This window comes from Globicephala melas, chromosome 8, assembly GCF_963455315.2.
Source record: "Globicephala melas chromosome 8, mGloMel1.2, whole genome shotgun sequence".
In the NCBI taxonomy this organism is placed as follows: Eukaryota; Metazoa; Chordata; class Mammalia; order Artiodactyla; family Delphinidae; genus Globicephala; species Globicephala melas.
Window position 1 is genome coordinate 17999248 of NC_083321.1, and position 26787 is coordinate 18026034.

The 26787-nt window shown below is 37.5% G+C and overlaps 1 protein-coding gene across 15 annotated transcripts in view; it reads left to right on the plus strand.

Moving 5' to 3' along the window:
- The window catches only part of LRRC4C (leucine rich repeat containing 4C), a 1216832-nt gene that overhangs the window by 54804 nt on the left and 1135241 nt on the right, over positions 1-26787 (plus strand). Inside the window, exon 1 of one of the 15 annotated variants that reach the window (XM_060303335.1) lies at positions 13878-13898. The exons of the other annotated variants lie outside the window; for them this stretch is intronic. The gene's annotated coding sequence lies outside the window, so the exon portion shown is untranslated. Of the gene's footprint in view, positions 1-13877; positions 13899-26787 lie in introns of those variants that run through there. 15 annotated transcript variants of the gene reach the window in all.

A 26787-nucleotide genomic window follows, 5' to 3' on the forward strand; every position in this document is an offset into this window, starting at 1 on the left:
AAAAAGCATTTTTGATTGCTAAATTAGATGACAGAGTAGCTTGTTTGTGGGGTGGGAGGAGCAGTCTTGCTTAATTTTTCCCCTAAACACAGCATAGTCTGTTCAAGCTCAGAACCATGAGAAGTAACACCATTATCAATAGCTAATATTGATTGAGAGTTTTCTATATTCCAAGCAATGTACTAGGCATTATTCATAGTTTCACAACAAAGTTAGGCTGTTTTTACAAAGGAGAAAGGAGCTTTTGTAGGTAGTTTGTATAGATCTGTAAAGACTCTCTTGTCTCTTTGAGAGTTAGTTCTATTTTGAGAATTAGTTTTCTGAACCGCCATGCCATCTCCAGGACTTTTCTCTCTGCATCTCTGTTGAATTTCCTGTCTTCAGGAAGTTTAGGGCTCCTAGTAGAGTGACTGCATTCGTAAAGCTAAACAGCACATGCTTTTCCTCTCTCAGGCTGACTCAGGAAGGCCAGGTAGCCTTAGGTTGTTTTCCAATAAGGGTAAGTGGCTCATGCCTTTTGTTGATTTGTAAGCAAGTTGCACGGGACATTTAACAGTTTAATGAAAAGAGGGTAAACTGTGCTGCTTTTATTCAATTTTTCCCAATTAAATACCATCCATTTTAGGGTGGCAGATAATTTTAATAAAGCACTACATTTCAAGTTATACATAGTATTTCGTGGAAAAGTTTCATGCATATTAGGTTTTAAAAATGGAAACTTGTTTTCACATGGATTTAATTTTAAGTCCAAGTTTTCTCCCTTTTTCATTTCTAAAATTATGTTCCTTGTTTCAAGTGGATCTCCATGTCTTTTTATCTCCCACCTTTTTTGTCAAATAGGGTAACAATCAAGTGTTTGTGATCTATAAACAAAAGCAGAGACATTTTCAATGGAGAAATTATCCAGTTAAAGATCTGTTTTGGCACACACAGTTGGTAACTGGTACATATTCTGTACTTCCTATATGAGCCACATGTCTTTTTTAAATTTTTTTGGAGGATTGACCAGTGGGTTCACATGGCTCTCAGGCAGGACCATCTGTTAAAACGTTTCCACCAGCCATTTACTTAACCGATTTTAGGTAATCATTATCTAGATCCATTATTTCTTTAGAAGTTAAAAACTGATGATTATTCTAATTCTATCAATCATTTAGCATTGATTAGCTGGTATTGTTCCTTAAAGAGGAACTATCCCCAGTAGGAAAAGGTATTTGAGAACTGAAAGGGACTGAGAGATTTATATTTCTGCATGTTTTACTAATAAGGAAACTGAGTGGTAAGATGGTTTCAGAAGAAATGTGATGACTTGCTCAAAGCCACACAGATGTCTGTCCTCACACCAGAACAGGGATCTAGTACATCGATGAAGAGTAAGAGGCTTCTCCTAGATTAGATCTGGCTTCTCCAGCTCCATTGTTTATAGGCGCCCGGCGGGTGCAAAATGAATGAATCAGGGCTATATGATACAGTGAGTGTAGGGGGCTTGTGGCCAGTAAATGGCTCTTGTGAAAGCATTTAAGTTCTCAAACTTTAAAACACTGTGCTGGGCAAAAATATACACGATTGAGTACACATTCTGAGTAGATGTTTAGACTATTTTCTCATAGTGCAAATGCACGTCTCTCTCTCACTTGGATGACAGAGAAATGAAAACCCAAGGATTGATGGCAAAGAAACACATAAAGGCAGCAATATGGCCCAGTAAGTCAGTCACCATATACAGGAATATTCAGTTCATTTTTTTCTCGGTTTCTAAAGTTACTAAAGACACAGTCATATCTACTAAAATCAACTTTCATTGACTTGCATATTAAAAATATTATGAGGGCTTCCCTGGTGGCGCAGTGGTTGAGAGTCCGCCTGCCGATGCAGGGGACACGGGTTCGTGCCCCAGTCCGGGAGGATCCCACATGCCGTGGAGCGGCTGGGCCCGTGAGCCATGGCTGTTGAGCCTGCGCGTCCGGAGCCTGTGATCCGCAACGGGAGAGGCCACGGCAGTGGGAGGCCCGCGTACCGCAAAAACAACAACAACAACAACAACAATAAAATATTATGAGAAAGGTGCTACTTATATAATCCATAAGAAAACTGGTGCAGTCTTGAATGCTTTCCATCCTTATGGCTACTGTTCTGGAGTGCTTTTGTTTCTTGGCATAGAATCCCTCAATTTCAGCATTCTATTCACACCCATATTAGAGCCCAATAGTTAAAAACTTAGACTGAAATTAAACAGAACTGTCACCACTTAGCTTTTCAACCTTGGAAAATTAATTTAACAACTCTTAAGTCTCCTATTCTTCAGTTGTAAAAGGGACTCCCAAGAGTAAATGCCTCATAATGTTATTTTAGGGATTAAATGTGATAATTTCATGAGGATTAAGTGAAATAATGCATGTAATGTCCTTAACATTTTGCCCATCACGAAAGGAAGCACATAACACACATTTCCTATTTTATGTATCATTTCTTCATGTATAAACTTTTTCAAGAGTTGGATAGTTTGTTACTTGGTCAGGGTTAATTTTTGCAGTTAGGGTTAATTTTTGCAGTTATCTGACAAGTGTAAACCACACTTTAATTGATACCAGAGACATTTTGCCAACTTCAAAAAAAAAAGTAATGACTCAGCAGTTGCATTAATTGGAAAAGCAGTGTGAATTCCCCACAGTGCAGGGGTTGCCCCCATATGTCTCCTAGGAAGGAAGTGTGGATGAGCCCCAGGAATCTGTGGTCCAAAGAGAGGGCAGGAGCATCTGCTGTGCTCACTAGGTGACTCTGAGTCCTGAACAACATGTTCTGACATTTGCTGATTGATTGATTTTAGGAAACCACTGCTGTCTAAAAATACCTTTACCATACTGTGATTATAGGAGTGTTCTTTTCCCTTCTATAAACTATCTTTCTTACAATTGTTTTTTTTTTTTTGCATGCCACACAAAAATTAACATTTGAAGTTACCAGTCATTCACAGAGTATAATTAGGATGCTTTATCTCAGATTTCTCAACCTTAACATTTATGGTAAAGATGAAGAATGTTGCATTAAATACCTTTAAATCTAGGTACTGCTGTACAAAATGCCTGAGTTATTTTCTTTGAGAGCGTGTGTGTGTGTGTGTGTGTGTGTGTGTGTGTGTGTGTGTGTGTGTGTTTATGTGTACAGTAAAGGTTGGGGAGTGAAAAAGAGAAATACTTTGTAGTTTGGTGGGAGACATGCTTGATAAGGTCCTAGCAACACCAAGTAATCTGAGTTTGCTGGACTTTACCAGCCTGAGAGAAGCATCACTTAGGAGGTGGATCCTATGCGGAGTGATAGGAAGGACACACAGTTCCTTCAAACTGTAAACTGCTTAAATACAGGGCCCTGTCTTAGTCCATTCAGGCTGCTATAACAAAATACCATAGATTAAGTGGCTTATAAATAGCAAAACTTATTTCTCACAGTTCTGGAGGCTAGAAGTCCAAGATCAAGGCATCTCCAAAATTCGGTGTCAGGTGAGATCCTACTTCCTCATAGACAGGCTTTTTCTCATGGCTGTAACCTCATGTGGCAGAAGGGAGAGAGAGCTTTGTAAAGGCACTGATCTCATTTATGAAGGCTCCACTCTCGTGACCTAAGCATGTCCAAAAGGCCCCACCTCCTAATACTATCACACTGAGCATTAGGTTTCAACATACACGTTTTGCAGGGACACAAACATTCAACCTATAGCAGGCCTCTATTTTATTCTTCTTTAATACTTATCTTGATACTTAGCACATACACAACCCTAAAGTAGAGTTTGGGGAAATGTACTGTAAATAAATATTGTGTGTATTTCCTAGAGCCAAGCCAGGAGAGAAAAATACCTAAATCAAATGACGCAAGAGACAAAATTCTACCCTTTCTAGAGAAGGAATTTTTTTCCATGTTAGAGTTCGCATCTGTCATTACATTTTTTCCCCTCTGATTTATATCTAAAATTTTACCTTTTCTAATTCTAATTCCACTTTTCTCTTTGGTATTTATACTATCAAAATTTATAGACTATTTAGTATGTGCTCACTTAGACAAGAAATCCCTCCATAGCTTCTTTAATTTTCCCAAATAAGTCTGTCTTTCTGCCAACGTCATCGTTTTTGCTGATCCTCTGTGGACCATGGCCAACTTTACTACAAGTCATTGTAAAAGCTGCCAGAATGGAGCTTAGGATTCCTGATCTGGGACAGCTGTCCAGTGAATGAGATGCAGTATTTCTGATTGTATCTGTAAAGCAGCAGTTACAGCATTGTATGCTTAGTTTTCCTTGTATATTTACATATTTATTTCCTTTTGTATTTACATATTTATCTTCCCTGAAGGATCAAGATTCATTTTTACTTTCTCCGTCTTGCACTGCCTGAAGCAAAGTAGGTGCTAATTAAATACTCACTAAGGGAATAGAGTAATATAAAGTATCACTGTCTCCTCTACCCTCTGCCTCAAAGTTACTTTAATAGAAATGATTTGATTTGGTCCTAAGTGACATCGTTTCTTCCTTTTCCTTGTTTCCATCCTTGTCTATGATTTAAAATATATCAAAAATTGGGGCATGTAATGATGATATAAAGTACCCCTCTAGGGTAAGGTAACTTCTCTTTTATATCCTTTAAATTTATTCTCCTTTCCTATTAAATATTTAAATTATTTAGGTGTCACTCGGTTTGCATATGGTGCTTGTTTTTTACTTTTCCAACAGCCTGGAAGATTCTGGAGAAATTGATAATATAAGTTAGGGAGAGTCAATAGTAATAATTTATTTATATTTTTGTACCCTTTATTTAGTATTTGGTTTTCTTTGCTATGACACAGAAAAGAAACTTTTTGGACAATGTTTAAATAGGAAAATTAAATGAGAATATTCACTCTAGTTATTTGTGCATGTTATATCATTATTTTGTAAATATACCACATATAGGAAACATGCGTTCTGAAATTTTTATCAAGACTTCCAGCAATGACAGAATATTTTAAATGACACCTTCCTGGATTTGGACCCCTGAAAAAATTAATTAAACATTTATTCAATTATGAATTTACTTTGTTTGAAAACATCATTATTTTTTCCAAAGAGCTCCAGTCATGTTTTCCATTTATCATTTAATATTTTAGGTGATAATAAGGCAAATATTGGTGGATAGTGTTACTGCTGGAGATTTTGAGATTGGAGATTTAAATATTTCATGATAAAATGGTGGTGTGTTCTAAGCCCATTCTGACTAAGGAAGTATAATATGTTTTCTATATTATTATCTGAATGGATATTCAGCAGTGACAACATTAGAACATCCTCCTAGTATTTCAGACAATAGAGAATCTGCCAGCTTTATATTTGTTTTTTTAATAATGGTCACTTACTTGTATGTTACATTGCTTGTATGTCTTTTGCTTCTAACTGGTGGTCTAAGACATTATAAGAATCAATGTCTAATTTAAGTGTGAAAAGCACATGCATTTTTCTCTCTAGTACAGTTCTCCAGCTGGTGTCTGGACTAAGAAAATAGCTGTCACCACTGCTATTAAAACCATACCCCTGTCACTGTGGTGACATGGGTCCTGATTTAGTTCCACATGAATCATGGGAAGAAGGAATATGTATATAGCAATTGTAGCACAATGTTCCTGTGAGCTACTTATACACATCCCTTATGTTATCAGAGACACCTTCCGTGCTCCCTGGACTAACTCTGGAGAGACTTGGGCCATCTCTACCAATTCGATAATTAGTCACATTTGAAAGGCATTTGATCTGGGCAACAGCTTGTTAGAAAGCAACCATGACCTTTATAGATCTCCACTCCATTTAGAACAATTAATAAGAAGCTCTCGCCTTAGGTATGAGCTCTTTGCTTGGGGAAATTCAGGGACCTTGTCAGAAAGGAATGGAAGATGATTAGATGCCAAGGAAGGAGAGGAAGGTTGGTATCAATCAATCAGCATTCTAAGTGAATGACAGGGGTGGGTTCCCTTTAACTTTCTAGTTGTCAGATATTTAAGTAAATGACTGTGCCACTGTTGGCATCACCAAAACACGTCTTCTGATACCTCTGGCGATTTACCTCTCCACTGTGTTCCATTTATCATGTTCAGTCTCCATCAGGGATCTCTTATTCTGTTGTAGGATTATTGCCAACGAGCATATGTGTGCGATGTGATTGTGTCCATGCATGCGTGTGTGTGGTTATTGCTTTGTTTTTTAAATGACAAGTTCCACAATAGGGACAGAGCATGCATGCTTCTAACTTCCCTCTTGAAAGTTTCAACTTAATGTGAACTGAATAGATGATGAAGAGGGCAAGAATGCAATCAACAGTGAGTGACAGTGATGCTGTTCTCCAGGGAGGGGAGCAGCGGAGAAGACAAAAATCAACCCTAGTGCTGTGTGTTAATTTCCATGTTGTAGAAATACAATAATATGTCCTGGTAACAGCGCCCTCAGGAAAGAGCCAAGTTTTGGTCAGCATCCCAAGCTGGCTAATTTGGTCTTAATCAGTTGTTTGTCACTGCCTGGCACGACAGCTTGCATAGTTATTATAACTCTGTTTCCCCTTGCGGGGACCTATTGTCATGCCTTTGTTGCCATAGCAGGACACCTGAATTTCATAAAAGGAGGTTCTTTGTCCTGTGCTTTAAGCCTGTGAGTATAGTGTGGTTATAGAACGTGGCATTTCCACTTAAAAATAAACACATATACATGTATACATATCTGTCAGTATTTGAACTCAGTAGCCAATTTTTCTTTCCTCCTCTACCTCCTTTGTTAGGCTTTCGTCATAGGCTCAGACAATTGAGAAGTATAAATGTAGGTATGGTGTTTTATTATCACCTATCTCCTGTCTTTAACTTGTGAAACATTGCTGAACTGAATTTAAGTTACGCTTAAATAATTTTCCATGTATTTAATTTCTTTGGAGTGATTTTTTGTGAAATTTAAATACATTAAGCTTTTTTTAGTCTAGCCTTCAAGACCCTTAACTATCTGGCTTAGGTAGGCTTTCTAATCACATTTTTCAGTACTTCTCTTCAGATGATCAGGTAGCCTATCTATATTTCTACTACCTAGGTGAGAAGGCTTTGATGTCAGTGTCTTGAGTTTGAACCATCACTTGAACATGTATTACCTTTGTGACTTCAGGTAAATAACCTATTGTAAATTCTTTGAGACCTAGGTTCTTCTTCTTTAAAATGGTGTAATAATACTTACATCATGGTGCTATTGTAAAAACTGAAATAAAGCAGCGTACTTCAGATCCGTAGCTTAGTATCAGACTCATGATATTTGGCCAATGAACCACTATCAAAGTCTATCAAATATTTCCCTTCTGAGCTTTTGTTCTTGATATTTATTCTTTCTGGAGTCATTCTTCTTCATTTTTTATGTCAAAGTTCTACTATCATATCACGTTGGGAATTCCACCTGCTCTAGGAAGCATACTGTTTCTTATCCTTTGATTTCTTAAAACACATTGATGACTATCCTTTTAGCCACAGATAGCATTTTTCAAATGTATTTACTTAGATTAGAAGTTCACCGAGGGCAAAGAGCAAGCCTTGCACATTTCTGTGTCCTTTCTATCCCGTAACATAATGCTGGTACTGAGTAGACATTCAATAAATGTTTGCTGAAAGGAATGCTTTTATCATCAGATGTAACAAGGATTAACTTGTGGATATATGGGTGTAGGTGGATTCTGATCAACCATACACATCGAAATCCTTAATGTGTAATTGACCCTGAATTCTCATATTCTCTCCCCCAAAACTTCCCATTTGGGTTGACTGTCATTTGGCCGATAATATTTGTTGACTGTCATTTGGCCGATAATCATTGTTTGAAGACAGATAACCAATGAAATGCATCATTTTATGGGTGAATAATGAGGTGAACTATGTTCTTTGAAGTTTGGTTAGTCCTCCATCCTTTTTTTATCTCATAGGTCCTATCGCTCACACCTTTATTACATTGCAATTTTGTGTCCCTGTCTATCCCACTAGATTTTTTAGGACAAAGGCCATGGCATTCCCATTATATGTCTTTAATACGGTGCCTATTACATAGCAAGTTCTCAATAATCTCTGTTAGATGATTGGATGAATGAATAAATGAAGCAGTTCTGATAATTCAGAGAAAGTTTCAGGATATGATCAACATGAAATAGATTAGAGAAAGCAATAACATTGCTTTAGAGAAAAATGAGATGGATCAAATGGGTTACATTTTAACCAGAACTACAGTGGTGCCAAATGTTTTCAGTTCTGTGTGACATATATGAAAAGCACTCAAGAAATATTTATTGAAAAACCAAGGAAAGTAGGATGTAAAGAAATGAATGAACAAGTGAAAAAATAAACTAAGGTCCAGAGAAGTTAAGTAACCTGTCCAAACTGCACAGCTAATGAAAGCCTAAGCAATGTTTCAAAAGCAGTTATCTTCCCAGTTAAACATTAGTTATTACTCCCTCCTCACTGTTTCCATAGCCCTTCATATATCCAGTGATTAGCTTATTGCATTGCTACTACTTGCTCAATTTTGTGCATTTCCCCAACTAGACTGGAAACTCTGTGAGAGCCAGAACCTGGCTTTAGTCACCATGTATACCTAACCTGCAGAAGAGTAAATGGCGCTAGATAGTCACTGGATAAATAACAAACAGGCAGAAACTTCCTCCTTTTATCTTGTCAAAGAGTAACTGTCCATCAGAATCTTCTGCAATGAGGGTTATAGCCTATAATATACAGCAGCCACCGGCCACCTCTGGCTATTGAGCGCTTGAAACGGGACTAGTGTGAATAAGGAACTGAATTTTGAATGTTGTTTAATTTAAAAAGCCACGCGTGGCTACTGGCTATCTTATTAAAAGCATAATCTTACACAATATATGCTTTTTGCTGCATCAGATTGTCTTCACAAAGATACCGAATTTCCCTTTCTTTTATTACCACATCATCAACACATGGCAGAACTTGCTCCACTTCTTCTAAACCATTTCTACCTTTACCGTATCACAATATTTGTCTTTTCTCTTTATTCCCAGATTGGTGCCCAGTTGTCTCAAACTCTAAAGTACTTTTTTATTCTGATATTGAGCCCTTTAGAAGAAGTGTTTTTCATAATTGCCTCCTGTTTCTTTTCCTTCCTTTTATGTTTTCCTGAAGTCTTGTTCTTCTCCTTGTATCCATAAGATTCCCAACAGTCCTATGCCTGAAATTGGGAGTGGGGGCATGGGAAGATGACCAAAAAGAGTTGTCCTCAAACACTGTGTTACTGATTAGACAGAAAATAATGAAAGGGGTACAAATTGTTTAGATTTATCAGAGGGTAGGGGGAAAGAAAGCATCTGGTGAGTACTTATATCAGACAATGAACAAATGAGTATTTACTAAGCATCGGTTACTGAGTTCAACTAATTATGGACACTTTTAAATTTAACGCTTATAGCATCTTTTTATGAGATTTATTCCTACCAGCATTTTACTTTCACTGAATCTAACGCTCAGCTAACAGTCTCAAGTTATCCAGAGTGCAAATGTCTGTCCAAAGATTTGAAGCAATAGCTGCCTGACTCATTTTTTAACCTAAGAAACTTTTGTAATCCTTGCTTGAGATTTTGTTCACAATTGACATTGAGTGTATAGTGAATACTGGGTTCTTCTTTGCTTCCTCCCTCTCCTCCAGAATTTTACCTTTTGGTTAGTTTGTAAGTGCTTGTAAGTTAGTGTTTGTAGGTGCTCACTAACTTGTAAGTTAGTGTTTGTAAGTGCTCTGTTTTCCTTCCAGACCCTTCTGAATCAAATCTTTATTATTTGTCAGCAAAAACTCTTCCTTTTCCCTTTCTGTAGCATATTCTAACTCCATTAAAAAGGAACATTGTTATCCTGTGCAGTGTGCATCAAATAACAAATCATTGGTTGATGCAAAAAATTAGTCATTAAGAATCAGCCATCTGCTTCTCTAACCTCCTTAAAGCACCATATCAAATTGGCAGATACCATTGAATTTTTAAGGAAAAAATCCTTAGTGTGAAAAAGTGACATTAAAGGTTTATATCCTCTTCTTGTGGCCCAATAAACGATATTAATGGCAAAGCATGCAAAGGATTAATAGGTCCTCCCTGCAAGAGGCTCAGTTATAGCAATCCTGAGGAATTCTGCAGGCTAAAATATGAGCCCTACGGTGCCTCCGCAGGAATAAAATATTTGTTTTTTCTTCTCCTTGAAGGAGAACCTGTCACTCTGAAGGCAATTTTCCTCTTTGATCCTTTGTACTGTAATTTCATACACTCCTTGCCATGCACCTTCCCTTGTAGAGAGTGTGTTCTTCTCTGAACCTTTAGTCTTAACAAACCATTTTTCTTCACCAGCCAGTCCCACAAAAAATGAACATACTTCTAAGGGGGTTAGCATTTTCTTTTCCTCTTGTGTGTTCAAGATATGGTCAGGAGCATTTTGGGAGAATGGTGAACAAAATTGAGGCAATATTTGAATAAAGAAGTTTCTTAAGTAAGTGCCATCAAACCTTAAACTTAGTCTCTGGGAGGAATGTCAGGCCTCGCTGGCCCAGCTCTCCTGCTTTGTGAGTGAAGAGACTGAGGCCTAACCTCATAAGCACACACAACTAGTGATGGCAGTTTGAAGTTGCAAATTTCAGATGCTTTGTTCAGTTCTTTCTAGAATGTTCTAGATCATCTATTTTGTATCTTATTTTCTAAGAAAGTGGACTTTATCCAGAGGCCTTTATTTAGACCTTTGGCTAGACAAATAGGTTTGACTATAGTCAACAAGCCTTATAAGATAAATAGGCAAAGTGAAGGGTAGTTGATTATTTTTGGAGAGGGCCCAATAAAGCTCTCCTATACAACTTCCCTATAGAACTCTCATGATATCCTAAACATTACCCATAGAAATTCAATCATGTAAAGCCTGAGAAGTTAGTATTTACCTAGTAAAATTAGGCCTCTGTGTTGCTATTATTACTATAAATATAGTTATTGCCTTCATTAATGTTCTTATTGGCAAATTATTTAATATCTTTCAGTCTCAGTTTTCTTGTTTTCAAAATGAGCACAATAATAGCAACCATGGAGAATTTATGTAAAGATTAAACTGGGGAGCTCACTTATATAAAGTGTCTAGCACAAATCTAACATGTAGTGATCACCTCACCCTCTCCCAACAAAGTGAAGCCCTTACTGTTTTCATTCCTAGAAATGTATAGACTTATCTACTAGGACTGTAATGAAATATTGAGATGCATTTCCATCCTTAAAAAGATTCAACTAACTAAATACATTCCAGTGAAGATATATCAACTCTATCTGGAGAAGGAGCTCAGGAACAGCCCAGAGATAACCTGTAGACTCTGTAGACTTGAGAGACTATGTTAGAGGACTTCCACTTTGGTCATGTACTTGTAGTTGGGACTACATTCACAAACTCTAAGGCAGAGCAATGTGAGTAAACATAGAAACAAAAAATTGGTGCAAAATACCACTTGTTTGGCTTTGGGCTCTTAGGCCAATGGCTCTTAACGAAGTGCAAGGCTGCACCTAGGGAAATTTGGAAAAGTGTGGGAACATCTGCAGTTGTCTTTTGGCATTTAGTGCCTAAAGCTAGGAATTCCAAAGGTCCTATATGACATGAGGCAATCCCACACACTGAAGAATTATCCAGCTTCAAATGTCAGCAGTGAATCCCCATGGAACATAATATGGTGATGGTGAATTGAAGGAGAAATGAGGCTGATGGGACAACCAAGTAGGGCTGAGATCAGAGATCCCTTTCTAAGATTTGTAAATAAATGAAAACTTAGAATAAAGAGAGAATGAGCTAAAATATATATAGAAATATATAATAATAATTTGTATGCCAATACCACACTGTTTTAATTACTGTAGCTTTGTAGTATTGTCTGAAGTCTGGGAGGGTTATGCCTCCTGCTTTGTTCTTTTTCCTGTAGTTTTTAATCTGTACTGGTTTGGACTTCTACTCTACCATGCACATATCACCACCTTCTGTATCCAAACAGAGGTAAAAGTTTATTCAATTTTAGCAAAAACTTGTCGTAGTCTTATAAGAATAAAAAATACAAAATTTGAGATTATTACAAATGGATTATTTAAGAAATTAGAACTTACAAATAGCACAATTTAGTTTTTATCCACATTTTCTTTGTTTTGTTTGTTTTTAATTTTAAGCCTTAATTTTTTTTTTTTTTTTTAATTGGGGTATAGTTGTTTTTGTCCACATTTATATATGTTCCAAAGCAGCTTTGCACAGTGGTTGATTCTGGGCTCTGGAACGTGACAGCCTTAGTTTGTATCCAGCCTCACTATTTGTTTCCATGATCCTGACAATTTATTTACTCTTACTGTGATTTAGTTGTTTTAGTTTAAAAAATATTATTTATATCTTCATAGGGTTAGTAAGAGAATTAAATACATTAATACATATGAAGTGCTTATAATACCTCCTGGCATAAATTTGAGCATTCAGTACATGTTAACCATTGTTGTTATTAGTGAGTATTGTAAGTAAGCAAACTATTAAGAGAATTTGAAGAACACCTGCCAGATTGCAAAGATGAGATTATGGAGGCAATAACCCTAAGAGAAAACAGAAGAAGATCCAACATAAAAGGATCATGGATTTAGACATCATCCAGTCACAAAATTACCGTTTGAAGTTCATGTTTAAATTCAGCATTGAAAATTATTGACTGTGGTCAAGAATTTATTCTAATGTCTACCTTTATTTCTTTTGCTCCAATTTAACACAGAACTGGGATATACCTATTTCCAAATGTGGCATCATAACTTCCTTCTTGGAATTTTTTACACCCTTGCTCTTCTCTCATTTTCTCTTCCCTTTTCCCAGCCATTATTACCTTACTCCCTTCATCACGATCTCTGTATGATCTTACCTTAGTTATAAACTAGGATCTAGACTGTTTCTGAAAGTGAAGAAACAAAGAAAATGTAAATATTCTTTATTCCTTGAAGCTCAAAAAACTGTTGTACTTTCTAGTGCCTTTGACTAGAAGACTGGTATTTAGTGTGTGAGTGTACAGGTTGGAGGGCACAGGGAATGGAAGATAAGGGATGGACTTTGGGGGGAGACGCACATTGGGACAGAATGGAAACATTTTGATTCCACAGGACCAGAGACCAATCATATTCTCGTTTCACCTTTTCATGTGAAATTGGGAAGTTAGTTGTAATCCCTTGCTCTTAATATTTTACTGTCTGTAAAGTGGGTTTTAATAATGACTACTTTTTAGGGGGACACTTTTCCCAGAAAGTGAACTGGTATTGGTATACCTCTCTGTAATTTAAGGCACTAATGTTTTCTTACATATTATTATTATTCAATTACTTAATTATGGTGCACTAAATGAGACTAAATTATAGTAATGGTCCAATCATAATCTGTATTGCCTCAGCTGATATTTAATTGTCTGGCTGGCATATTAATTCTTATGTAATCCAGATGTTTCTAGGACTCATTATTCGCTGTGTATGAATGAGGTCACACAGCATTTCTACCCACATTTTGATGGCTTATGGCTCGAATCTACTGGGACTCAACTCAGTTTCTGCCAAAGCACCTGCTTCAACCCAAGGAGTTTTTCTTGGTGTCCACAAGAGGTGTTTACATGTGCTTAAGGCTAAGTTCTCAGTTCTCTGCTCTTTCTCTCGGGCTCAGAGACATTCCGTTATCTGCTGCTTTGTCAGGAGAATGCTGTCCTAGCCAGGATTCCATGTCCTGGGCACTAGGAGATGTGAACTTCCCACGGAACCAAATGACACTACATTGCCTTCAGTCCTCCTTGGAACCTAGCCTCCGTTCTCAGCAGAAATGGAGAGAACACCTCCAAAGAGGTCAGTATGAGTACCAAAGGCTTCTGCACCTGGGAGCCAAATGCTGTGATATCATCTCCATTTTTCTCTCTTTTCTCCTCTAAGCAACTGGACACACACTTTCCTTTTGATAGTGTCTTACTCTTGTGCAAACCATTTATGCTAATGATAAGTCACAGTTCTCTTTGGCTGGTGGCAATCCAAGAACAATAAGAATAAAATAGCAGCAGCAGTGACAACGTTAGAGGTGGTGATATCAATAGGAACAATACCCGTCACAATAACAGCCAGTAGTGTCTATTGCTGAAGTTGGACTTGGCGTCCTCCTAAGCTTTGCATCATTATCTCATTCAGTTCTCAAAACCCATCTTTGAGGCTGGTGTTGTTTTTACAAGAAACAGATCATCTTCCTTTCTCACCACTTTACTTCTGATGAGCTGATTAGAGAACATAGCTTGGCTCATCAGCTGGGCTGCATTCTTCAGACGTCCCGTATGAATTAGAAAGACGTGTGCCCAGTGCTTGGCATAGCCAGCTGGCTTCAGACCTTCCCCAAGACATCATCAGGGAGGACACAGACTCTCTGCAGCCCTCTTTGCAGGAAGGCAGATCTGAAGAGGGAGAGAGGAAGGAGTTCACGGGGCATACTCAGTTCCTTCTCCTAAATTCACCAATTAGTTAAGTCCTCTCCTTCCCAAGAGTGGAATGAATGAGGGCGTGGAGAGAAACTGGCAGAGTCTCTTGTGTAGATTTCCCTCCTGGAAGGGGACTGCAAATTTCTTCTCTGCTGTGGAAAAGTATGTCAAGTGGAGTAAGTGTCCACCACCCCACTCTACAGAAGCCACTATTATGATATCCATTTTACAGATAAGGAAACAAAGACTTTGAAAGAGAAACCAACCTCTAAGATCACATGGATAAAAAGTGAAAAGATTGAGATTTTGAACCCAGACCACCCTGACCCCAGCATCTATGCTCTTAACATTTCCTTTACTGTTTCAACATGTATTCGATGAAGGGGGCAGATGAATGAAAGAATTTTGCCTGACTTCCAGATTACAAAAATTACTATTTTTGCAAGTATAATTGGGTTAAAAACATCATAATTAACACAAATGTAGACTAATTGGTGAGGAGTAAATGTATTCAGGGAAAGGGATATTATGGAGTTCACTGGCATATGCTAGAAACACTAATATTTTACTATTGAAAACAGGCCCTGTTGCTGTTGTAAATGTGTGATGCAGTATTTCCTGAATACAGAATGCGGTGGGTACTCCGTGGGAGCGTAAAGCATAAATGTGGCAGTCTCATTTGCACAGATTTTGGCAAGTCCTCAATATTTCCCTTCAAGTTCATTGCCTCTAACTGCAAAGCGTAACAACCCATAAGGTATCTATGTAAACTGTGCTGAAGCTCTTCTTAGGCATTTTTATGTTTTTAAATTTAGCTTTGTTACAGGTTGCACAATTGTGATCACCCTGGAAACAGTGGTGGTCTGTTCCTGGAAAGAGAGGAGATCTGAAAGAAAGGGCCAGGTTGCTACTCTTCACCCCTCCACCACACACACGCACGCACGCACGCACCTCCCTCTTTCTTCATTGAGACATTGTACGGATCATTCATTCTTCAAAGTCACCCATTCTCTAAAGATACTTTTGCAAAGTTCATTCATAGTGTTATTCAAAGCTTACTTTTGTCTCTAACCTCAAAGTAAGAAGGCATCTCTCTTGTCATGAACCCTAAGGCATCCCGACATCCATGGAGGCCCATTTTGGCAACTCTTTTTGCTTCTTCTCAGAGATGGCTCCTGTAGGTGATTCGAGTGACCCTCATTTTGACGTACAGGTTTGGCTAATGGAAAACTCTATCTGAAAAACATTTGAAGGTTTTTGCCGTTCTTCTTGATAAACTCCTAAATGTCAAAGTTAGGTTGCTTATGTCTCTTAAGGAGTCACTCCTTTAAGTGACTTTGCAGTCATGTGTCTCCATTATTTAAAATCATACCAGAAGAAATTCTACTGGGGCAATTTAAAAGCATAACAGTAATATAGGTACATTGTCATAATGACCTATGCCAGAGGGTTTCTCTGATAAAATCCTTTATTACTTTCTCAAGGCTACCGTAAAAAATACAAACTCAGTGGCTTAAAAGAATAGAAATTTATTCTTTTACAGTTTTGAAGACTAGAAGTCTGAAATCAAGGTGTCAGCAGGGTCTTTCTCTCTCTGAAGACTCCTAGGAAGAATCCTTCCTTGCCTTTCCCTGACCCCCTGGTGGCTCCAGGCAATCTCTGGCATTCCTTGGCTTGTGGCTGCATCATTCCAATCTCTGCATCCATCGTCTAATGGCCTTGTTCCCTGTGTGTGTCTTCACAGAGTCTTCTTATAAAGACACCAGTCATTGGATTTAGGGTTCACCCTAATCCATTATAACTTCCGTTTAACTAACTATATTTGCAAAGAGTCTGTTTCCAAATAAGGTCATGTTCTAGGGTTCCAGGTGAACATGAATTTGGGGAGGACACTATTCAACCTAGTACACATCCTAAGCAAAGCAAGTATGAGACAAGTCTTGCTTGTTTGGCTGCTCACCAGTGGTACCCCTCTGCAAAGGAAAGCTGCTAAGATATTGAACTTTATAGAGCCCAGGGGAAGGTTGCTTCTGTGGAATGGCTGTGAGAATAAGCTCAGATTGAACACTTGCAGAAGAATGGACGAGGCAGACACAAAAAGGAGAAAACATCTTGACAAGAAAATTTACTGCATGGCTTACGCTGTATGTGCAGAACAGAGACATAAAGTGTCTTAAGTCCCTTTGTATGTCTTTCTACTAATGAATTAGGGCCATAGATGAAACTGCCTCATCATGAATTCTATAGTAAGTATATTGTAGTGCCCATACTTGTTTTGTATTTTCCCCTCTCAAATGGTTTTCTCCTACTTCTCTGTTTCTATAGTTCCATTGGGTACTTAATAACACTGCCTCATATTGAAGCTATTTATAACATTTATTTTTCCCTTTTGTCCTATTTACTAGCTAGGTGATCTGTAACAAGTTATTTATAAATAATAATGATACTTGCCTCATAGGATTCCTGTGATAACTTAATGAAATAATCAATAAAATATTATTTTAGTGTTTACTAAAGTTATTCCCATGCTTAAAATCACAATGCTTAAAAATTAGTAAGCACTAAAGAATATTATATTAATTTTTAGAGACCTGAATGACTTATAAAAAGTCCTATTTGAGAACATGTAAAATGTTTTTCAATGCTTGATGTTTGGCAGATAGCCAATAAGTATGTGACTATGAGTTTACGTTCCTCTTTTCTGAACTTTTTTGACAGGAACTTGAGGGAAAGAGAACATTTATCACATGTAAGACTTGTATAGTGCTTTAAGCTTTAGAAGTCATCAATAAATATGTACAGAATGCACAAATAAATGGAAATTATAGCATTGGAAGTGGTAGGGAGAATCGCTGAGCCATCGTTTACTCAGTGGCTCTCAAACTTGGACATCATCTGTGTCCCCATCACTTCATGCCATGCCTGGCACATATGAAGTGCTCAACAAATATTTTTAGAAATTAGTCATTTTATTAAAATTTCCTGAGGTGCTTGTTTATTGCAGATTGCCAGCATCTACCTCAGATTTACTAACTATGAAACATTGAAGGAGGGGCTGGGGCAAAGAGAAATGTCATGTTAAACAAATGTTGTGTGCCTTACTCTTGAACCCTGAAGTTCTAGAGTCACTAATTTAAGTCACTTTCCAAGTGCCTTGGACATGGTTATAGAACAAATGATGTTTTTTTATCTTGTTTAATCTTTCACAAAATCGATGCTATTATTTAAAGGCCCAAGGTACATTGTGTGTGTGTGTGTGTGTGTGTATGTGTGTGTGTGTGTGTGTGTGTGTGTGTAAGCAGATCTCAGCTGTACATACTGTTGTTCTGGAACATGCTAATGTTTTTCCTTAAAGAAGTTATGTTTATTTATTCACTCATTCAATTAATGTAAGTAGCTGCTGTATGCCAGCTACTTTGCTAGGAATACAATGATGCGGAAGACAAGCTTGGTCCTTGCCCACATGGAACTATGGTGTAGTGGGGGGGGTATTCATCACGGTGTAGTGGGGGGGGGTATTCATCAAACAGATAATTACTCAGATTGCTGTATATTTTTATGGTATCAAGTGCTATGAAGGGAAGCCATGCAAGCCCTGGGATTTGTAGACAGAAGACTTAACTTGAAGTGGAGATGATCAGGTAAACTTTTTCCAAGGATATGTCAATGACTTTGATGCCTGTGGAATGAGTAGGAGTTAGCCATAGGAAGAAAGGGAGAAATGTATTCTAGCTAGAGGATTAGCAAATGCAAAGGTTCTGGAACAGGAAGGATTTTGGAATTTTCAGGAAACTCAAAGAAGGCCAATGTGTCTTAAGCAAAGTCCTCCAGAAAGAGACCCACAGGAGGTGTGGATGATGAAAAGTGGGTGGGTACCAGATTGCACAGGAACTTGTAGACCTTTTCATGTGAAGCGTTTATGATCATGCCTCTCTTCTCACAATGACTCACTGGAAACATCCCCAGAGCACTAAGCCAGTGATTTGAAAGCTGAGGTCTAATTCTCTCTCCTAAAAGATTCACCCCTTTTAGTGCTCTGTGGACCCACTAACTCTCTACATGAAGGAGATGAGAGCAGATCAGGTTATCTCAAACCACCAGAACATTTGGTCGCTATTCCACAGATCCTCTGCAAACAAAATAATTAACTGCAACAGTGTTGTAATGCAGTTTTCTACATATATCAATTTTCTGAATTGATATGTATATAATTGTATCAATTATACATTGATAATTGTATCAATTATCCAATGCAAATTTTGGTTAGACATAACTTAGAACAGGACAAAAACAGGACAGAAAATCTTCTTGTTATCTTGGTAAATAGTATGTATTGTGCACTCTTAGTACAATTTCTTCCTTGGAGAGTTTTCTCTCATTAACATAATACAGCATATTGTAGTTTAAGTATGTGAATTTTTGAGTGTGCTCCAAATGAATAAAATATTCATGTCCAGGGTTAACCCAATCAAAGATATTCACATCGTTCAGTGCTAATTGTGAAAGGCTGGAGAAGCAGACTTCTAATTAGGGGAGCCCTGGTCATACGTTTGCTGCAGCCTGTCCATAATCTATCACAGGCCAGCAGTATGAGCCATACGTTCATTTTATCACAGGCAATTATAGACAAGGTAGGATCACCTCTTTTTAAAATTTTCCTTTGTGACTATTTGCTGCCAGTTCTAGTTGAAAGGCTGGTTGCAGCTCAGATAGCAAAGTCAGGACATCTTATCTGTGGTGCATTTTCATCCTTACTTGAGAGATTTCTCTTGATCCTTGTTTTTTACCCTCAGACACCCAAGTGCCCCTATGCTATCCCTTGCGTACCTTTTCCAGCCACAGTATTGCCCATGCCCTAAATCTCATCGAAATTCAGTTGCTTTGTATCTTATTTGTTCCAGATGGTTTTACCTCTTTCCTAATGAGATAGCCATGATTTGAACGATGGAGTCTTAGAACCAGCATCAGAGGCTCTGGGTGCAACTCTAGCCCCAGCCTTTAACTCTTGGAACCTGATGTTTTCTTATTCGTGAATTAGGGTCATAAAAATATCTACATCACAGCATTTTGTGGGACTTAGGTACATGTAAAAGTATTTTGCAAGATGCAAAATTCTGTGTAGATATTTGATATCTCCAGAACCCTGAGCCAGCCATTTGAAGCCTGAGGTCTGTCTGCCCTAAATGATTCATCCCTCTTAACTGAGTGTATGTTGGTATGGATTAAACCAGTCTTTACTGATAAATTAATTAACTAATAGATAATTCCCTCATGTATTATTCAGATTTGTAATTGTCTTTCTCAAAGGGTAGCCAAAATACCATTGCTTCAGAATCACCTAGGTACTGGATGAGATGCAAATTCTAGTCCTACTACATATAAATTTCTAGGGGTTGGGCCTGATGATCTGAATTTTAACAGATACTTCATTAAGATACTTTGTATCTATTGATGCTGCACACCAACTTTTGAGAACTGTTGCCTTTCGTGTTGGTTTTTCAGGCACAGCAGCACTTGTTGGCTGGTATTAGTAGGGAAAGGTGGCCTTTAGTATTGGAGAGGTCCTGCAGTGGAGACTTGTTGATGTGGATGGTCTGGGTTTGTGCTAATTCTGTGATTAAAGGGTGACTAAAGCAGATGATGCTGAGTGTTCTTCTCTTAATAGGGTATTCTGCTTCAAAGATGATAGTAGGATCTGTGCTGAAAGTGTGATATTTCTACAGAGCCGTGGGCCAACTTCACTATTTTTCAGCTTCTTAGAGACATATCTTGGAGGAAAGGAAGGAGTCCAGGGCTAGAGGGGCAGTTCCTAGAATACCAGGAACTATAATATGCTGTATTATTCTTCTATCTGTTGCTCCGCCATTATCAACATATGGCTTCCACTGCATGGCCCAAGATGGTTGCTTGAGCCCCAGCCATCAGTTTGGGTTTTTTCTAGAAAAAAAGAAGGTAATGAAATATATGTGCCAGTGGCACTTGCTAAAATTGAATACCACCTCCCTTTATATCACATTGCCTAAAACTTATTCATATGAATATACGTATCTACAAGGGAGGCTGGGAAATGTAGACTTTATTACAAACAGCCATGTGCCCTGCAAAGGAAGAATGGGGGATGGACACTGAGAGATGATCAGCAATGACTGTCACAGCATCCGTGATCTCAGGCTGTCTCTATTATCACAAAGAAAATATACCAAGTCAAATCACTGATCTAATAGGATAGTTTATTTTGATAACTTATGTAGAAGTAAGGGAGGAATCACAATCCCTGGATCCTGGGCTCAGCCCTAAATTTGGGACCCTGGAGATGGGGATGTGGTTGGAGAATCAGAAGATGGTTCAAAACTGAAGGCAGCTTCTAGAGATTCTATAATCCCTAGTGGCAAAATTCATCACCCCGTGCCATTTTGTTGATTCATATTCTCCTCTAATTTTTGTTTTATGTTATAGTATGACCATCTACTTTTAGTCTTTGTGGTCTCACAACTTACATTTGTGGGTTTTCTCTCTGTGATTCTTTTCTACTCTTAAACATACTAATACTAATAAATTAATGTTATTGCACCTCACAGTTATACTACAGTGAGAGAATCCAGTTGTCTCAACTAATTATTGTTGGTGTCCCTTTTAGAGAGTTGGTTTTTTGTTTGTTTTTACCATGTCATTCTATCCATTCCTGACCAGATTATAGATTGGCTGTGTAAAAGTCATTTTGGTCCAAATTACCTGTGAAGAGAGAGGCAGGATCTTATATTTAAACCTGTGCTTTCCAAATCTGACTACACATCAAAATTACTTGTTAAATTAATCCTTAAATGTATACTTTGGGTGCACAACCAGATTTAGGAACTGTGATATGGTTATTGATATTTACAGGACCATTTAAGGTCACTTCCTTCATCAAGAAATTTCTGGTAAGGACCTTCTTCCTGGGTCCTTAGGTGTGGTATCATTTTTAATGGCTTAGGATCTTTGTATGATTGGCTGCACTGGTTTCCTGACTTATCTCTCACCGCTGATCACCTGAAATGTTTTGTAATTCCTTGATGTCTTTTTTAGTTCACCAACCATCTTTCTGTCTATTTGCTTAATACAGCTCATTCATCAAGACACTGTTCAAGCATAACCATCTCTTGTAGCTCTTCTTAGAGACATGGGTTCAGTGACCCCTTCTGCTTTCCTGGGGTATTTTATGTCATAGTTTTAGCATGGCTCTTGCCACACTCTACCATGATTATTTGCTGTATGTATGTATGTGTATATATATATATATATATCCCAGTTCATTATTGACAACTTGAAGGTAGATCATTTAAGTGGTCTTTTTTTTTTTTTTTAGCGGTACGCGGGCCTTTCACTGCCGTGGCCTCTCCCGTTGCGGAGCACAGGCTCCGGACGCGCAGGCCCAGCGGCCATGGCTCACGGGCCCAGCCGCTCTGCGGCATGTGGGATCTTCCCGGACCGGGGCACGAACCCGTGTCCCCTGCATCGGCAGGCAGACTCTCAACCACTGCGCCACCAGGGAAGCCCCTAAGTGGTCTTTAAATAGGAACACATTAGTATGTGTATGTTTATGCATAGAACTAAATTATCTTGCCTTAGTGGATATATTGTCCTAGGTGTCAGACGAATGACTCAACTTTTCAGTATGTCTTGCCTAAGACTCATTACTTTACCCCAGTACTATTGCCACACCCACCAGAAATAATCAAAACTCTTAATCTACCTCCCATTTCTTTGTTATTCATTTCTTCCCTCTCAGTGTCTAGTAAAAAACCTGGGGTGCAGGAAGGACTGAACAAGTATTTGCTGAATGGATGGATAAGAATATATGATTTCCAAATGCCTAACAAAAATCTTAAAACAGTGTTTAAAGTACGTGTTATACAAGTCTGTAAAAATAAATCTATTTTAATTCACTCTCTACTCCCTTAAGCTGATATCTTTTGATGCCTTTCAGAGAAAATTTGATGCATTTCTCTGTCAGGTTATAGAATAAGAAGCTTTTAAAAAAGATATCAAAGAGAAAGGGATTGTGAGAATGGAACAAAGGTGTCATATCATGCACTGTGATTGGAATAGTGATGTATGGAGATCAACCTGGCATACCTCATTCCAGAAAAACTGGTTGGCGACTTTACTGAAATACACTTTTCTTGGCCAACAAAGAGGTTTAGACCTTCAGCCATTGCAATTGCTGACTGTAACCATGTGGGTAGTGTGGTGTCTGGGAAACTTTCCAGAAAGTTTTAAAGGGTTTTTAACCAGAGAATCACCTGTCATATTTACTCTAGAGTGATTAAGGTAATATATGACTACAGTCAACCAGTTTCTTGGATATTTCCATTCTGATTTTTGTTAGGCACCTACATTCATCAAGTACAAAGTAGAAATTAATTTCCATCTCTTTTCCAAAGTTACCCTGTGTTAAAAAATTTTTTTTTGAATGATCTAAACAATGATTTAGTCTCCCACCATTTATGTCTCATCTTACTTTCTGCCTTGACTTCCCTATCACTATCCAGCAGCCTTTTAAACAGACACTAAATTCTACTGATCTTCTTTGAAAATCTCTATTTCAAACATCAGTCTCTAAACCTACTGCCACTGATTTAGTTCAGATGCTCCTTATTTCACATCACAAGCCTCCTAACTGAATCATCTGTCTCAAATCTCCTCCATTCTAGTCTTTCCTGCCTGCACCTGCCCTCAGAAGTGCCTCCCTAAAGTATCGTGATGATTATATTATCCACCTGCCTAAAAACATGTTGTACCATTGCCGACTAGATATCGTCTAGTTTTCTACAGGGGGAAAAATCCTCTCATCAGTCAATAAAGACATTTAGCCCCAGCAGCCTGTTTTGCATATGGTCATAAAATCTTTATATACTTGCGGAAAAACAACAGATTAGCCTAATGCTACTGTAAAGTAGTACAATATGGACACAGAGAATTTGTAGGAAATGAAGCAATTCTCTATAGAATTGCATGCTATTGGATTGTTAATTTTAAAACAAGTATTATTGCATGAAGCTCTGTTGTGCTGGTCATTTTCCTTCTCTACAAAAGAATACAGTTAAAGAAGTAAAGAACCACAGCATTTTGATACACTAGGGTGATTTCTATTGCTTCCCTAGAAACTTTGTCAGGACCATGGAAAATCCATTCTAGTGGTCTGTACAATACGTGTTCAGACCTTGAGTAAGGAAATGGGGAGATTAGTCAGTCTGTGAGGAACAGCATGCTGTAGGTGGAAAAGAAAGTGAACAATAAATTGAAATCATGAAAAGTTAAGCTATAGAATTGGTGGAAACTTAAGACTAGAGAAATAACTCCAGTACATGGTGAGCACAATAATTAGGTATTTGACTGTAGGAATAAAACTGATGATCAAATTAAAATGGTATCTCAGTAAACATTTTAAAACATTTATTTATTTATTTAAATAATAAAAATCAATCATGAACAGAGAAAGGACACAAAGTCTGTAATTCAGACAATAGAATTGTACTAATGTTGATGCCTTAGTTTTGATAAATATATCATAGTTATATACGTTCAGAGCATAAGGGGAAGCTGTGTGAGGGGTGATGTGAATGCTGTATACTGTTTTTGCAATTCACCTGTTAAGTCTAAACTTACTTCAAAATAAAAAGTTAGAAAGTAAATAAATCTTGAAAAAACACCATGACATCTTCAATCTCTGTGTACCATCTTGAGGTTACCAGTGTGTTCTGGCCTGGAGTACTACCTGTATTTATTGTCCCACTTCCTTCTTTTTTCCCTTGAAACATTTAATTAATTACAAAATAATAGGCCACAAAGTTGAGAGAAGAGTACTTTTTTTTGCTGTATATGTTTTTTTTTTTAGAGTTAAAAAAGTCTAAGGGAGGATGCCATAATATCAGTTTCTTGAAAGTTCAATGTGATATTATGCACATTTATAAAGAGAATCGTATAGGCTTCCAACCTAAGAGACAAAACAGCACATTGGAACACAAAATTTTCAATCAAGTGACCTAGATTGTGTGAATAGGGACATGTCTCATTACATTATAACTTAAAAGGATTGGAAAATCATATAAAACCATTTACTCTAATGGTTTCTAAAAGCTGATGTAAGAACTGGTGCTGGTCTCTGACAAAGATTTATTGGTCATCAGAGACATTATCTTCTCTATTAGATGTTTGCTTTTTATCTGATTAATTTTTCTTCTAAGTATCCTTTCTTCAACTTTCTTTCCTATTATTCTCTTGTTTACTTAATAGCTTCCTAATATTTAGGATTAAATTTCTTTTTTTCTTAATGCATGCCAGACTATAAAATGTTCCTCTCAATAACATTTAGCTGTATCCCACAGGTTTAATAGGTATGTTTTATTAATCATTGAGTCCTAAATATTCTCATTATTATTGTTTTTATTTTTTCCTTGACCAATGAATTATTTATGCCAATATTTCTGAAATTCCAAACATTTTTCTAGTTAGTTATTTCTACTTATTAGTGTAATTGTACTGTGGAGAGAAATCTTTGTAGTCTATATTGTACCAAGCTTTCGAAATTTATTGAAACATATTTCGTGGCCCAGTAGGTTGGAAAATACCATAAATGAACACATCTGCTTGAAAACAATGTGTTTCTACAGTTATTGGGTGCAGAATTTATAAAATCCATTATAGCAAATGTGATTATTATGTTCCTTAAATTTGATAACATTATTATTATTTTTTTTAACCAGCTTGAACTTTCAATTACTGAGAGAGGGATAAGAGAATCTCCAAATTGACAACAAATGTGATTATTTTTCCTTTTAGTTCTCTGAGAGTATATGTGTATAATTCATGGGCATTCTTATATATATATGAATATGCATATATGCATATATGTATGTGATTAGATTCATACAAGATATAATTTGGTATCTTTCTGGACAGTTATATATACTAACCATTTTTAGTTTTAGTAATGCTTTTTGCCTTAAAAATCTATTTGATTGAACATACAACTATACAAGTTTGTTTTTTGATATTAAAATGCATATGAATCAGTTTAATTATAATACCAATAGATAAGTACTAGCATTTCATGTAATATGGCTAGGAGTTTTTCAGTCAACCAACAATGGAATCATTCAACAAAGATTGTGTCACCTGAGCACTTAGTATGTGTGTAGAATATACAAATTTTATCACATCACTATTTTTTTAATTTTTGAATTTAATTTATTTTTTATACAGCAGGTTCTAATTAGTCATCCATTTTATACACATCAGTGTATACATGTCGATCCCAATCGCCCAATTCAGCACACCCCCACCACCACCCCTCCGCCGCTTTCCCCACTTAGTGTCCATAGGTTTGTTCTCTACATCTGTGTCTCAATTTCTGCCCTGCAAACAAGTTCATCTGTACCATTTTTCTAGGTTCCATATATATGCGTTAATATACGATATTTGTTTTTCTTTTTCTGACTTACTTTACTCTGTATGACAGTCTCTAGATCCATCCACGTCTCAACAAATGACCCAGTTTTGTTCCTTATATGACTGAGGAATATTCCATTGTATATATGTACCACATCTTCTTTATCCATTCGTCTATCAATGGGCATTTAGGTTTCTTCCATGACCTGGCTATTGTAAATAGTGCTGCAATGAACATTGGGGTGTATGTGTCTTTTTCAATTATGGTTTTCTCTGGGTATATGCCCAGTAGTGGGATTGCTGGGTCGTATGGTAGTTTTATTTGTAGTTTTTTTTGTTTTTTTTTTTTGGCGGTACGCAGGCCTCTCACTGTTGTGGACTCTCCCGTTGCAGAGCACAGGCTCCGGATGTGCAGGCTCAGTGGCCATGGCTCACGGGCCTAGCCGCTCCGTGGCATGTGGGATCTTCCCAGACCAGGGCACGAACGTGTGTCCCCTGCATCAGCAGGCAGACTCTCAACCACTGTGCCACCAGGGAAGCCGTATTTATAGATTTTTAAGGAACCACCATAGTGTTCTCCATAGTGGCGGTATCAATTTACATTCCCACCAACAGTGCAAGAGTGTTCCCTTTTCTCCACACCCTCTCCAGCATTTGTTGTTTGTAGATTTTCTGATGATGCCCATTCTAACTGGTGTGAGGTGATACCTCATTGTAGTTTTGATTTGCATTTCTCTAATAATTAGTGATATCGAGCAGCTTTTCATGTGCTTCCTGGCCATCGCTATGTCTTCTTTGGAGAAGTGTCTATTTAGGTCTTCTGCCCATTTTTGGATTGGGTTGTT